Consider the following 14,161-nt stretch of genomic DNA (forward strand, 5'->3'; position numbering starts at 1 on the left):
TTAAAACCTTCCATGAGCCTCCCAACAGGACTTTCCAGTAGTTGCTCTCTCCTTTAGGATCTAAAATTCTTTTATACCTTTCTCAGGGTACTCTATAGTACCCAAAGTGAGTGTGTCTCTATCTGTGTTTGTGTGTGTCTACATATATCAAGTAGAGTAAATAAAGAGGATGCCTAAGGGAATGCTTAGCAAGAGATGGAGCCTGAGCTGGGTGGTGAGGGCTCATGGACTAGGCTCTGGCACAGGGTTTGGGAGCCGGCGTTAGGAAAGGAGAAAGTGGGGGGGTGGCTGTGGCTGGTGGTGGCTTATTTTGGAGTTTCAGAACCATAATGGGGTAAGAGTGGCATTCTCCAAACAGAGAGATGGCAGCTATGGGTGACCACTTAAATATAGAAGAGGTATTTAAAAAGTAAATATCTGAAGGATAATAGGATCCAGGTTTCTCTCTGTGGGAGAAAGGAGTAACAAATATGGGAGGAAACTAGAATACACTGTGTGATGCAGGATTGGAGGTATTGCTGCAAACATATGGTTTTTCAATATATATGTTAGATAAATAAATAGAGCTGTAAATATGTGTGAGTATACATTTATAGTTACATACATAGATGCACTGTATGAGTGTATAAATATTCCCTAGTCACATCCACTAAGTCAGCCTGAACAGTGATACCCCAATAGCAGTGAGCACACCTGGTGCTTCTAAATACCATTCTCCACTGAAAGGAATCAGGGCTCCTGGATAAATGGCTGCATCTAGGGTTGGGCAAGGAGAGCCTAGAATATCCTACTGTGCCAGAAAATAAGGGAGTGCTCAAAGAATGATGTAAGTGTGTCAAAGGGCACAGAACAGTAAAATATTAATGAGAGTATGGATGGTGGTTATATGGTATATAAAATGCTTTCATATTTTCTGTATTTTAAAAGATGTTTCACAAAAGAATTTAAAACACACAAAGACACAGAAACCAGCACGAATAGGGCTCCCCCCAGACCAAACTCAGGACAACTTGAACATCAAAATAAATAATGATAGAAACAGATTATAACCCATTTAATAGGAAACTCTGATCTTATACTGATATAAATAAATTAAAGTTTTGCTGAGGAAATATTTATGTAATTTCAAAAAATCTCCTCTCCCCAAAATGCATATTAATTACAAACAGGAAAGAAATAAATTTATAGTGGAGAAGCCTGGCAGACACCACTTTATTAAAATAAATATCAATAATGAGACTAATTAGGGATGCCTGGGTGGCTCAGCAGTTTAGCGCCTGCCTTAGTCCAGGGCGTGATCCTGGAGCCCCTGGATCGAGTCCCATATCGGGCTCCCTGCATGCAGCCTGCTTCTCCCTCTGCCTGTGTCTCTGCCTCTCTCTCTCTCTCTCGCTCTCTCTGTCTCTCATGAGTACATAAGTAAAATCTTGAAAAAAAAAATAATGAGACTAATTAAAATGTGCCACTTGATAGGATGCGATTGTTACCAAACTCAAACTTGTTGGTGCACCTGATGCATATAAGCCAACGCCTTAGACACTAATTTTGAAGCAGAGAAAGCTTTACTATCAGAAGGGCAGCCAAAGGAGAAGGCAGGAAATTATTCCCAAGGCTGCTGTATCCCGTTAAGCCTAGAGACAGCTTATGTACGTTTGGGGAAGGAGGTGAATACATGAGAGGAAGGTGAAGGATTTCTTGACACCTTGAAGGGAGTGGAACTTAAAACAACGTAGAAGAATGCATTCTTCTGGACAATGAGGTACCATTTGGTACTGTTAAGATCAGGTATGTCAGATAATTTCAAGACAAATGTTGCTGAGTCCCCATTAGGTTTCTAAAATCAGTGGGTAAACAGAGAGTAGTAACTTTGGAAAAACCAAAGTTAATGATTGATAAGAGGTACATAAGACATAATTAAGGAATAAAACAGTATGGGCAGCTAATAATGCAACTAATACAACTATAGCTCTGCTTATGCTTTCAAAACAGGTTGAGGAACCAAGCATCTGGCTCGCAATGAGAAGAACACAGCATCACTTCTGTGACAGTCCTGTCATAGACACTTACCATGTCTAATCATAAATATACATCAGAGATGGAAAGTGAAAGCCATTCTGCAAAATAATTGGCCAGGAATTTTGAAAAGTGTCAAGGACATGAAACTCAAGGAAAGACTGAGGAAGTGTTCCGGATTGAAGGCAACTAAAGATACATGACAAGTAAACACAATGCTTGATTCTGAACTGAATCCCTTTACCATAAAAAACGTGATTGGGACATTGACCAAACGTAATGTATCGCATAAACGTTTTGGTCTTGGTAGATAGTGACTACATAGTTGAGGATGCTTAATTACTAAGACCCACACACTGAAGTATTTAGGGACAATGTGGCATCGTGTCAGCAAATCGCAAATGGTTCAGAAAAAATGTTCTTTGTCCTATACTTGCAACGTTATCGAAATCTTGAGACTGTTTCAAAACTGAAAATTATATTCAAAACGCTGAGTATACTGGGAAAACGCACTTGACTTGGAGCCAAGTGGCTGAGTCCCAATTCCACCGGCGACTCCGTGTGTGACCTTGAGTAAGGCGCTCCGTCAGGCCCCAGGGTCTCAGGCTATAAAACAAGGAGTAGCAAGTAACAAGGCCCTCTAGGGTCCCTTGCATGGCTAACATGACCCCATCCACACGCACAGCACTCACTGCCTGGATTTCTTCAGGCTCCAGTTGTGTCTTGGCTTTCAGACGCCCCACTGCCGCCCCTAGGGATTCTGGCTGGCGATGACACAACAGACAAAAATAGCTGTGGCCAAGATCTCCCGACTGCAAAGCCACTGCCCTGGCCTCGATCAACTTGGGCAGCTCTCTCGCCCATCGCTCTCTCGGCGGTGGAGCAGTCACGCCTGCCAGAGTGGGTGCTCGGGTGCTCGATGGCTCGGCGGCCGGCTGCGGGGGCCTAGGATCGGCCGCGCGGCGCAGGGCGGGCTTCCAATCGCTGGCTCCCGCCGCGCCCGCGGCTCCGAGCTGCCCGGCTCCGCCCCGCGCGCGCCCCTCCCGTCGCGCTGCCTCGCAGTCGCCGCCGCCGGCGAGTCTCGGCGCTGCCCTGCTGCGCTGTGGAGCCTGAAACGTGGCAGGACTGGGAGCGACGCTGAGCCGTGGGGGACCCCAGGAGGTGAGCAGCCGGGGAGCCGGGGAGAGCAGACGCTGCGGCGCGAGGGGGCGGTGGCCGGGCTGCCTGCCCACCAGGAGGGACCTCACGCCGGGGCCTGCGCTGTGAGATGGGCGGCGTGGGGGTCCCCAGGGTGATCGCGGCTGCGAAGTGGGTGAGGCAGCTGGGACCCTGGGTGCGGGGACGAACGGGTGGAGGGATCAGGTGTCGTGGCCGAAGGGGCCGGAACCCGCCGCGGAGGGGCTCAGTCGCGGCGCGGGGACGGCCGGGCGGCCGGCGCGGCCAGTCCTCCTCGCGGGGCTCGGGGAGAGTCTGGTTGTACCCGAGCCCAACAGGTAGGCGTGGACTCTGCCCGGCGGCGGCAGCCGGCTCTCCCTGCGTGCGGGGAAGGTCGGGAGGTCGGACCCGCCCAAGTGGCGCCCGTGGCGCCCAGGTCGCTCAGGAGCGGGGCCCCAGCCCGGGCTCCGCGCTTGGCTCTGGCAGCGCCCGCACCTCACCCTCACGGCCGGTTCCCAGAAGCGCTCTGGAGACGGAGCGGATTTCGCCTTCCGCCGCAGGACTGTTGCAGTCCCCTCAGGGAGAGAAAGCCCCTGCTGGGGTAGCATTTGCGTAGTGTGAGGAGACTTTTCCTCTTGCCTGCTCTCCGCCAGCCGAACGTCATTTCGAGGGACTGTGAAGTGTTCGGAAACTTTATAAAAGTGCTTTCTGGTACTGACCGATCACAATAATGTATACCTCTGGCGAGGTAAGAGGTTTTCGTAACTGTCAAGTCAGATAATAGAAGCCAAATGATGAGCTCCTTCCTTAAAGATCAAAATTATACGTTATCCTTACGTGCGCTCGCTTATTCACGTACTCAGCACCTTTTACGTGTAGGCTTCGCACCCTGGAGGAACTCACAGCCTAGAGGAAACGTTGAAGGCGGGGGGGGGGGGGGGGGGGGGAGGGGGAGGGGAGAATGTGCCCCAAGTACTGTTCACAACTTTTGGAGATAATCTAGTGAGGCTCAAGTGTGAGGAAAGCAGGAGTCTGCTAAGAGCTGAGCATTCAGATGGATGGGGAGAGAAGACTTACCTTGTTTCATTGTCCACATGTTTTAGAAAGTGTGTCTTTGATAAAGTCATTTTAGATCACTGATGAAGCTGAGACTTATATTTTAATAGCCTTACTTGGGGATCCCTGGCAGGGCCAATCCTGGAGACCCGGGATCGAATCCCACGTCGGGCTCCCGGTGCATGGAGCCTGCTTCTCCCTCTGCCTGTGTCTCTGCCTGTCTCTCTCTCTCTGTATGACTATCATAAAAAAAAAAAAAAATTAATAGATAGCCTTACTTTTTTTTTCTTTAATAAAATGGGTAAGCCGTCAAGGTTTATATAACAAGAATAGTGACAGTTGGAAAAAGTACTGGAGGTTGGATTTGTCTTAGAATGCAGTTATTTTATATAGATAGCAGTAATATAGGAAAAAAAGACTTCTGACCTGACAAGTCAGGAGACCTGAATTTAAGTACTTTGTTTTTAAGCAGTGCATCTGTCTTCAGGAAGGGGAATGAGGCCATGTATGACTTTTATGACCCTTTCTTAATTATCTTGTGAATAGAATAAAGATTAAACTGGATTTCTTTTTTAAAGATGTTATTTATTTATTCATGAGAGACACAGAGAGAGGCAGAGACACAGGCAGAGGGAGAAGCAGGGTCCCTGAGGGAGCCCTATGCGGGACCCATCAGGGATCACACCCCTGAGCCAAAGGCAGACACTCACCCACTGAGCCACCCAGGCGTCCTAAAACTGGATTTGTTTAGGCCCCTTACTATTCTAAAATTCTTTTTGTTCTAAATCTTGGGTAACTAGTTTAATGACCTCTGCATTAAAAAGAGAGAGAGAGAGAGAGAAGTAACTTTTTCGGAGTATGTATCCTGAATCACTAATCTTAAAACCATGGTATGGTTCTAATTTCACTAAATACAATGTTTTATATGTATACCTTTTCAGTAACTTAGTTGTACTTATTACCTGGATAAAGCTTCTCTGTCAGTAAATATATAACAGCATCTATTCATATGCTTTTGTGTTTGTATAGTATCTATATGATGAATATATACATATTTTTGTGTATGGACCCAAAATATACCTCATTTATTTAGTACATTTTTTATGTAAGTAAAATTATCAGAAAGTTGAAATTACCTATTGAAACACCAGGAAAAAAATTTTTCTTCAATATTTTGGGAGGAGATCTGAAAAGAAAAGAAAGAAAAACATATATGTATAAAGTCCTTTCATCTTAATTCTAATGTCCAGAAGACTCTGGGAGGTTTTGTTTTGTTTTTTTTTTTAACTCATTTGGCAGCAAAGTATAACATGAACTGACATGAAGCTATTTATAGTCATTATTTAATCCCACCTTATGCGAGTGTGTTTTATCTTTTGCTGCAGAAATATCAATGAATTTGGTTGATGGAATGCTGCCTCAGACTGTCCTGCAAGTTAGAGGTACTAGATGTTCAGTGTATTACTTGGGCAGGGCCATAAGGGTGGCAGCCAGAAGGCAGAGTAATAATGGAGTTGTTCAGGGAAACTATACTTGCAAAGTTAGGAGCCTAGCTGGGCATCTGGCAAGGAATAAGAAGCAGTGTCTGTCAATAAAAGCCCTCCGGTAGACCTCCAAGAAGGTAAAAATGTAGCTAAATTCTAGGCCCCGTATTCCACGGGATATGTTGTAAATTAGAAGTGGGAGCCATGAGGAAAAGCCAAGATGTCAGAGGATGGTGTGGATTAGGGCTGCTTCTGTGAATGCTGAACCTGATTAAGAGTCACAAACATAATTTAATTTAAATCTATTTATTTAATTTTTTTTTAATTTTTATTTTTAAAGATTTTATTTATTTACTCATGAGAGACAGAAAGAGAGAGAGGGAAGCAGAGACACAGGCAGAGGGAGGAGCAGGCCCCAGGCAGGGAGCCCGACGTGGGACCCGAACCCCGGACCCCAGGATCACACCCTGGGCCAAAGGCAGGCGCCAAACTGCTGAACCACCCAGGGATCCCCGAATTTAAATTTTAAAACTAAAAAAATTAATTTAAATTTTTAAAAAAGGGTCACAAACAGTTTGAAGGGGAAAAAGAGGGAGATTCTAAGGCAAGTGGGGTCTAATGGCTAAACTAAGAAGTCCTAGGTGACAGATTGCATGTACAGCAAATAAAAGGATAGAGTTATTGGAAAATTGGGCAAGAATTCTTGGCCTCTGCTGCCCTGGAGGAATAATGGCATCTTGTGCACTTTGCTCTTGTACTTAGCAGTCTCATGCTGCCCTGCTTTTTAAAATGTCTCTACTTTATTAATTAGTATTTTGATTGCTTCCATCACTGTTAGCATCCTGCTGTGACTTCTTCCTGATCTCAATGACATTGCTCTTTTACTTTTAATATGGGACTCTATTCTACCCTCTAGAATCTGGCTAATTGGATTATTAGTCATGTCTAAATGCTGAATGAATAGGCTCTGAGAGACTGAGAGACTTAGGTCAGTAAAGTTCATGATCTTTGAAACAATTTCTGTATATCTTTTTTTTTTTTTTTAAAGAAAATGTTCTTTGTTTTCTTCTTAATGGAATTTCAACTTGGTACCAAGTAGTAAGATTGTTTAGATAGTTACTTTGAGATGAGTGAGGTGGGAGATAAGAGAAGAATAAACTTTCTATCTTAAAATGTACCTTCTGGCACTCTCAGTGCCCTGCCTTCCAAGGGGAGTTGGAAGAGTTGTTTTTTGGAACAAACAGTGATAAAAATTGTCAAGAATATCCAAAGACTAAACTAACATTGCTGATACTTATTGATTTACTGTCTAGATGAAAGTTGATGTCTCTAGAAGACCTCACACTTTAATAGAAAACCTCAGACTACGGAAGACTTGGAGGAGAGTGAAGTGATAAAAAAAAAAAAAAAAGAAAAGAAAAGAAAGAAAGAACAACAGAGTTATAATGATTAGGTGCTTTAGTGGGTATGGCAGTACCTGTCAATAATAACGATTAGACTTTATGAAGAGACTATATGAAGTAGTTGAGGGAACATGGACATTGAAACCAGACAGATGAAGCCATTATCTTATTCTGCTTAAATAACATTTCGACCTTGGACATATTTCTTGTTACCATCACCTGTAAAATGAGGATAATAATGTTTAAGTTTCAGTGTTATAAGGATTAAACGTTTCTTTTTTTTTTTTTTTTTAATATTTTTTTATTTAATTATTCTTGAGAGACACAGAGAGAAATTGAGAAGCACAAACACAGGCAGAGGGAGAAGCAGGCTCCATGCAAGGAGCCTGATGTGGGACTCGATCCCAGGGTTGGACACCCCAGGCTGAAGGTGGCGCTAAACCGCCGAGCCACCCGGGCTGCCCGGATTAAACGTTTCTACTAAGTAATTTGTCAAAAAATGTTAGTTCCTTTTACCATCACTGCCTTAGAGTTGGTTCATACTGCTGAGTTTCCCCACAACACTTCCTTTTACCCTTCAGGGGCTTTCTTTTTTTGTAATCTGGGAAGAGAATTGCAAGAGCCCACAGAACTTTAGTGGAGCCCTCATTGGCAATCTCCTTCACCTAATTCAGTTTCTGTCATTGTTCTCATCCCTAATGGGAATCTGCAGTACTTCAGAAAAACAAGAGGAAGGTAAAGTAAATAGCATCCCCACTTGTGGCGTTTCTTATGCCAGTTTATAAATTTCCCTTTAACTCCTATTTCTTTCCTCTTTCACCCTAACTTCTGTATGTCAAAGGATGTGTTCTCCATTGGTTCTTACAGAGCTGTGTGCATCTGCCATTCCTATTGGCTTATAGTATGTACTGATAAGCAGCATTTTCCCCATCCCTACCAAGTTTGCAGGAAACAGTCTTGCAAAATCTCACTGGACTAGATGTATTTTCATTATATATTAAAATAAGATTGTAGGGACGCCTGGGTGGCTAAGTGGTTAAGCCTCTGGCTCAGGGCATGATCCCAGGGTCCGGGATTGAGTCCCACATGGGGGGGCTCTCTGTGAGGAGCCTGCTTTTCCCTCTGCCTGTGTTTCCGCCTCTGTGTGTGTGTGTGTGTGTGTGTGTGTGTGTCTCATGAATAAATAAATGAAATCTTTTTAAAAAAAAAGATTGTAGTGCTGTGCCTGGGCATGTTACAAATTAGATTTTTTGTGATATGACAACAAATACGAATTAAATTGATTTTATGAGAATTTGTAGTCAGAATTCCCCCTAAAAGTTAAATTTATGGTGTAATAAGCTGTTTTAATTTAGGAGTATAATGTGAAACTTAATTATAAATATGAATAATACAGATTTTTTTGGCATCCCTGGGTGGCTCAGAGGTTTAGTCCCTGCCTTCGGCCCAGGGCATGATCCTGGAGTCCTGGGATCGAGTCCCACATTGGGCTCCTTGCGCGGTGCCTGCCTCTCCCTCTGCTTCTCTTTCTGCTTCTCCCTCTGCTTCTCTCTCTCTGTGTCTCTCATGAATAAATAAATAAAATCTTTTAAAAAATAAATAAACAAGTATGAATAATACAGATTTTTATGTGAACTGATATACTAGTTTAATTAAAAGCATCTTTATTCATATTCTAGGAGTAGCTAAGAGAAGATTCTGTTTATATTTAAAATATTTAATGTTAGATCATTTGATCCAAAATATTAATCAGAAATGGCCACTTTTAAGTAGGTGTGATATTAACTTGTATAGTCTTCTAATAAAAAATCTTATCATAGGGCAGTCCGGGTGGCTCAGCGGTTTAGTGCTGCCTGCAGCCTAGGGCGTGATCCTGGAGACCCTGGATCGAGTCCCACATCAGGCTCTCTGTATGGTGCCTGCTTCTCCCTTTGCCTGTGTGTGTCTCTGCCTCTCTCTCTCTCTCTCATTCTCTCTCTCTCTGTGTCTCTATGAATTAAAATATAAATAAGTAAATAAATAAATAAATAAATATAAAAATCTTATAGTATGAACAAAATGGAATACCTAAATTTTTTGATTTATAGTATTTAATGATTAGTATTTCAAAGATTGTGTTCTATATAAAACAGTAGTCACACAACATTCCCAGCTGGTGGGGCGGGGGGACGGGGGAAGGTAGTGGGGTGCTGCAGGGTGGCTCAATGGGTTAAATGCCCGGCTTTTTTTTTTTTTAAGATTTTATTTATTCATGAGGGGGGGCGTGGCAAAGACACAGGCAGAGGGAGAAGCAGGCTCCACACAGGGAGCCCAACGTGGAACTCCATCCCAAGACTCCAGGATCAGGCCCTGGGCCGAAGGCGGTGCTAAACTGTTGAGCCACCCGGGCTGCCAAACGTGGAACTTTTGATGTGGACTCACATCTCAGTATCTGGGTTGGTTTAGGTCTTGATCTCAAAGTCATGAGTTCATGCCCCACGTTGGGCTCCCTGCTCAATGGGGAGTCTGCTTCTTCCTCTGCCTGTGTCTCTACCTCTCTTTCTCTGTCTCTTATGAATAAATAAAATATTTTAAAAATAAATAAATAAGTAAATAAAGCAGCTAGAGTTATGACCCACTAACATGCATTGTTACAGGTTTGCTATTGTGACATGCTTAGTATCCTTTAATTTTTTAAAAGATTTTATTCATTTTATTCATGACAGAGAGAGAGGCGGGGGGGCAGAGATACAGGCAGAGGGAGAAGCAGGCTCCATGCAAGGAGCCTGATGTGGGACTCGATTTCGGATCTCCAGGATCAGGACCTGGGCTGAAGGCGGCACTAAACCTAGCTAAGCCGCCAGGGCTGCCCAGTATCCTTTAATTTTAACAATTTACCTGTCTCCTCTGGGTTGTTCCCCTTGCTATTTTCCTAACACTCCCCTTTTAATTCTTTGGGCCCCTTTTCCTTGGAAGAGTTAGGAGATGAAGCTGATTTTGTGATTTACTGAAAGATGTAGGAGTAACTAGATAGAGAAGGAGACCAAATATAAAGTAATGATCTCCACCCTCCCATGCCATTTGTTTTGCACATTTTATTCCTTATGTTTTGATGTAAAAATACTGTTTTTCCTTTTTCCTCTGAGGAAAGGTGATTCTGACAAATGGTGGTGTGAATTTTAAAAGTTAGGAATCTAACAAAAGTTTAGTTTGTTTATTGGTCTTTAAGGATTTCATTTTAAAAGTTTTAAAATCACTAAAAATTAGACAAAGAGAAAAGAACATAATCTATAATGTTACTACTCTAATAATTATGGTTAAGATTTTTTTTTACATATTTTTATTTATTTATGATAGTCACACACAGAGAGAGAGAGAGGGAGAGAGAGAGAGAGGCAGAGACAGGCTCCATGCACCGGGAGCCCGACGCGGGACTCGATCCCAGGTCTCCAGGATCGCACCCTGGGCCAAAGGCAGGCGCTAAACCGCTGCGCCACCCAGGGATCCCGTGGTTAAGATTTTTAAATCATGATTTGGAAAAATATTTGAAGAATCTCATGATCTAGGTGATAAAATGGAGAAGCCAAACATATTTTAAGGACCATAAGTGTAAAAAAAAAAAACCAAACAAACAAAAAAACAAAAAACCATAAGTATAATGAAAAAAGTGCTATACCAAGAGGAAACAGTATAAGAATAATCATGAAAGCTTTCCTGAAGGAAGTCATTTTTTTTTTAGCTGAATTTTATTATTTTCTTCAGATTTATTTATTTTAAAGAGAGAGAGTGTGTGTGTACACAGATGGGAGGGGCAGAGAAGAGACAGTCTTAAGCTGACTCCTTGCTGACTGACTGGGGCTCCATCTCAAGAGCCTGAGATGATAATCTGAGCCAAAACCAAGAGTCAGATGCTTACCCAACTGTGCCACCCGGGTGCCCCTACCTGAATTTTAGTATAGTAAGTTTATTTAGAAAGAAAGAAGCAAGATATTTCAGATTCAAAGATGCAATAAATACAAGATTTAGAAATCAAGAAGATAAAATGGTATTAAAGAACTCTAATATTATAAATGTGTCAGCAAACTAACTTTAGGGCTATGCCTAGATATATTTAAAGTACAGTTAAAAAAACAAAGACTTCTTCTTTACCAGGGGCAGCCTCCCTTAGGCAACATCTTAAGCATGACCTAAAGCTCACTGTAATTTGTGAGTTTGTATTTTGTAACCTATAATTTTGCAAAGCCTGAATCACATGTCAAAGAGAATCTTAATTTAGGTCAAGAGAGAATGATCTGGCTTCTTTCTAGATTAATTCTGATTTTTGTTTTGTTTTGTTTTGTTTTGGGGGAAGGTTTGGATTTTAAGATTTATGCATGTTTCTTGAAGTGTGGGAGATTCTTGAGAGGGTTTTTTTGTTGTTTGCTTTATGTTTATTGAACAAAACTGAGAAAACTAAAGACTGGAGGCTGAGTTGAAGCTGTAGTGATGGCTTTTAGAGAAGTGAGAGTTGAAGAAAGTAATTGAAATTTACGTATGATATATTTCAAAACTTCGGGCACTTGATACATTTGGGAATTAGTTCCATTTACTTAAAATGGCTTGTTCATTTGTATATTGGTCTTTTCATGCTCCAGAAACAAAAAACTAACAAAGCAACAGACCAATCTTAATTTTGTGTTTGTTGTTCTCATTTGGGATTTTTCCTCTTTTCCCTCTTAACGGTGGTATAATGAATCATTTTAAGAAACTAAATGACCAAAAAGACTAGGAAGATTCGGGATCCCTGGGTGGCTCAGCAGTTTGAGTGCCTCCCTTCGGCCCAGGGCATGATCCTGGAGTCCTGGGATTGAGTCCCACATGAGGCTCTCTGCATGGAGCCTGCTTCTCCCTCTGCCTGTCTCTCTGGCTCTCTCTGTGTGTCTTTCATGAATAAATAAAGTCTTAAAAAAAAAAAAAAGATTAGGAAAATTCTTTTTCCCTCTAAATTTTAACCATAATTTTAAATATGTTCTTATCTCTACTAAAATAGATCTTTAAACCCTAGATAGAAAAAATCATGTTAACACAATCAGGACTGACATAATCTGTAGGCTGTTTTGTTTTGTGTTATTTTTAAAATTGTTGTAGCTGAGGGGTGCCTGGCTGACTCAGTTGGTAGAGCATGCAACTTTTGATCTTGAGATTGTGATTTCAAGCCCCACATTTGGTGTAGAAATTATTTAAAAACAAAATCTTTAAGGGTGCCTGGGTGGTTTCGTCATTTAAGTGTATGACTAATGATTTCGACTCAGGTCATGATCTCAGGATTGTGAGATCAGACTCCTTTGGATCCATACTGGGTGAGGAGCCTGCTTAAGATTCTCTATCTCTCCTTCCTCTCCCTCTCGCCCTTACCCCAAAATCTTTTAAATAAATAAAATTGTTGAAGGTGAAAAAAATGAAATTCTTGAAGGTGCTTACACTTCTTTGCCGACATAGATTTGATGTGAACTCATTGTCAGATGGAAGACCTAAGAACACTATACAGAATGTAAACATTAGCCTTTAGCCTTTAGACAAAGCCATTAGCCTTTCTTACATTATGCTAAATCTTTGAAGACTGAACATGATATTTAAGTTGAACCATGTGAGGGGTGCCTGAGTGGCTCAGTGGGTTAAGTGTCTGCTTCACATCGAGCTCTGCTTGGTGAAGAGCCTGTTTCTTCCCTCTCTCTGCCTGCAGCTCTGCCTGCTTGGGCCCTCTCTCTCATTCTCTGTCAAATCAGTAAATACAAATAAAGTAAATTGAACCATGTGAATTTGCTGACACTCAGCTATTTTTTGACCTATAAAAATGGCAGTTCAATAGTTCAACTTACTAGTAGCTTAGATGTTCTTAAACATTTCCATTAAACTAGTATTCTTACCAGAAGAGGGGAGTGACTTTTGGTGGGGGAGTGATTTTTTTAAAAGATGTTTAGAAAGGCTTGTCATGCTTAGAATTCCTCTGAAGGTTTATGTTTTATCTTAAAACACTTTATTAATTTTGCCTTCTACTGCATATTAAATGCACATTTATTTTCATATAAAATAATAAGCTAATATCAGAAGGGAAATGGTTAAGTAAAATTTGATCCTCCAGCATATGTATTCTGTTGATACACTCACTGCTGGGGATATCCCACTCTGAGAGCCATAGTAGACAGTACCTTAGAACCTTAGGTCTAGTACACAGTGCCTACTTTTCTCAATGTAAAAGACTTCAGGGATTAAAATTATAACTGAGTCACTAGGAGTATCTATCATACACAAACTACAGACAGTTACTACAATGGAAGAGAAATGTATGGTCTAAGAAGCATTGAAGGACATTTGTAAGCTTAGCTCAACTCTTGGCTTTATGTTAGCATATGTAATATTTGACTATAAAGTAATATTCTTGTGCACCTTTTTAAAATATAGGAAGAGTGGCTGTAACAGGTACCTGTTAATGTTTTTTATGGGACAACTTAAGTCTGGAAATTACTGTTGTGCAGTGTTTCGGTTAATACTTCAGACTACATTGCATTCATAGAGATTCATAGTACACACTATGAATACCCTGAGAAATCTTTTGGGTAGCTTTGTTTATTACTAGATTCTCATACTTATTAAAATAAGGAATCTCGTATTCATATTTTAGGAAACATTACAGTGATCTATTGTTCCGTATTATTCACAAATTCTCTGCAAGTTCTGAGCTTTTTTTTTTTAAGATTTTTATTTATTCATGAGAGATACAGAGAGAGAGAGGGAGAGAGAGAGAGAGAGAGGCAGAGACACAGGCAGAGGGAGAAGCAGGCTCCATGCAGGGAGCCTGATGTGGGACTCGATCCCAGGTCTCCAGGATCATGCCCTGGGCCGAAGGCAGGCGCTAAACTGCTGAGCTACCCAGGGATCCGAAGTTCTGAGCTTTTTAAAAAATGGCTGATTTCAAGGTGTTTGAGCGGTTTGATTGGATGAAAGAGTGGCAGTAGAGTATCTGGTGGTTAAAGCACATATATCTGGAGTCTGATTGCTTATGTCTACATCCAGGTAAAGTGACCTTAGGAC

General features: G+C 41.7%; 1 protein-coding gene across 4 annotated transcripts in view; it reads left to right on the forward strand.

The window, feature by feature from the left end:
- The first annotated feature begins 3,054 nt into the window (after window positions 1-3,054).
- The window catches only part of HEATR5A (HEAT repeat containing 5A), a 109,787-nt gene continuing 98,680 nt past the window's right edge, over window positions 3,055-14,161 (forward strand). For all 4 annotated transcript variants that reach the window (XM_055309209.1, XM_055309211.1, XM_055309212.1 and 1 more), the window contains exon 1: window positions 3,055-3,174. The gene's annotated coding sequence lies outside the window, so the exon portion shown is untranslated. The remainder of the gene's footprint in view (window positions 3,175-14,161) is intronic.

This window comes from Nyctereutes procyonoides, unplaced genomic scaffold, assembly GCF_905146905.1.
Source record: "Nyctereutes procyonoides isolate TBG_1078 unplaced genomic scaffold, NYPRO_anot_genome, whole genome shotgun sequence".
Classification (NCBI taxonomy): domain Eukaryota; kingdom Metazoa; phylum Chordata; class Mammalia; order Carnivora; family Canidae; genus Nyctereutes; species Nyctereutes procyonoides.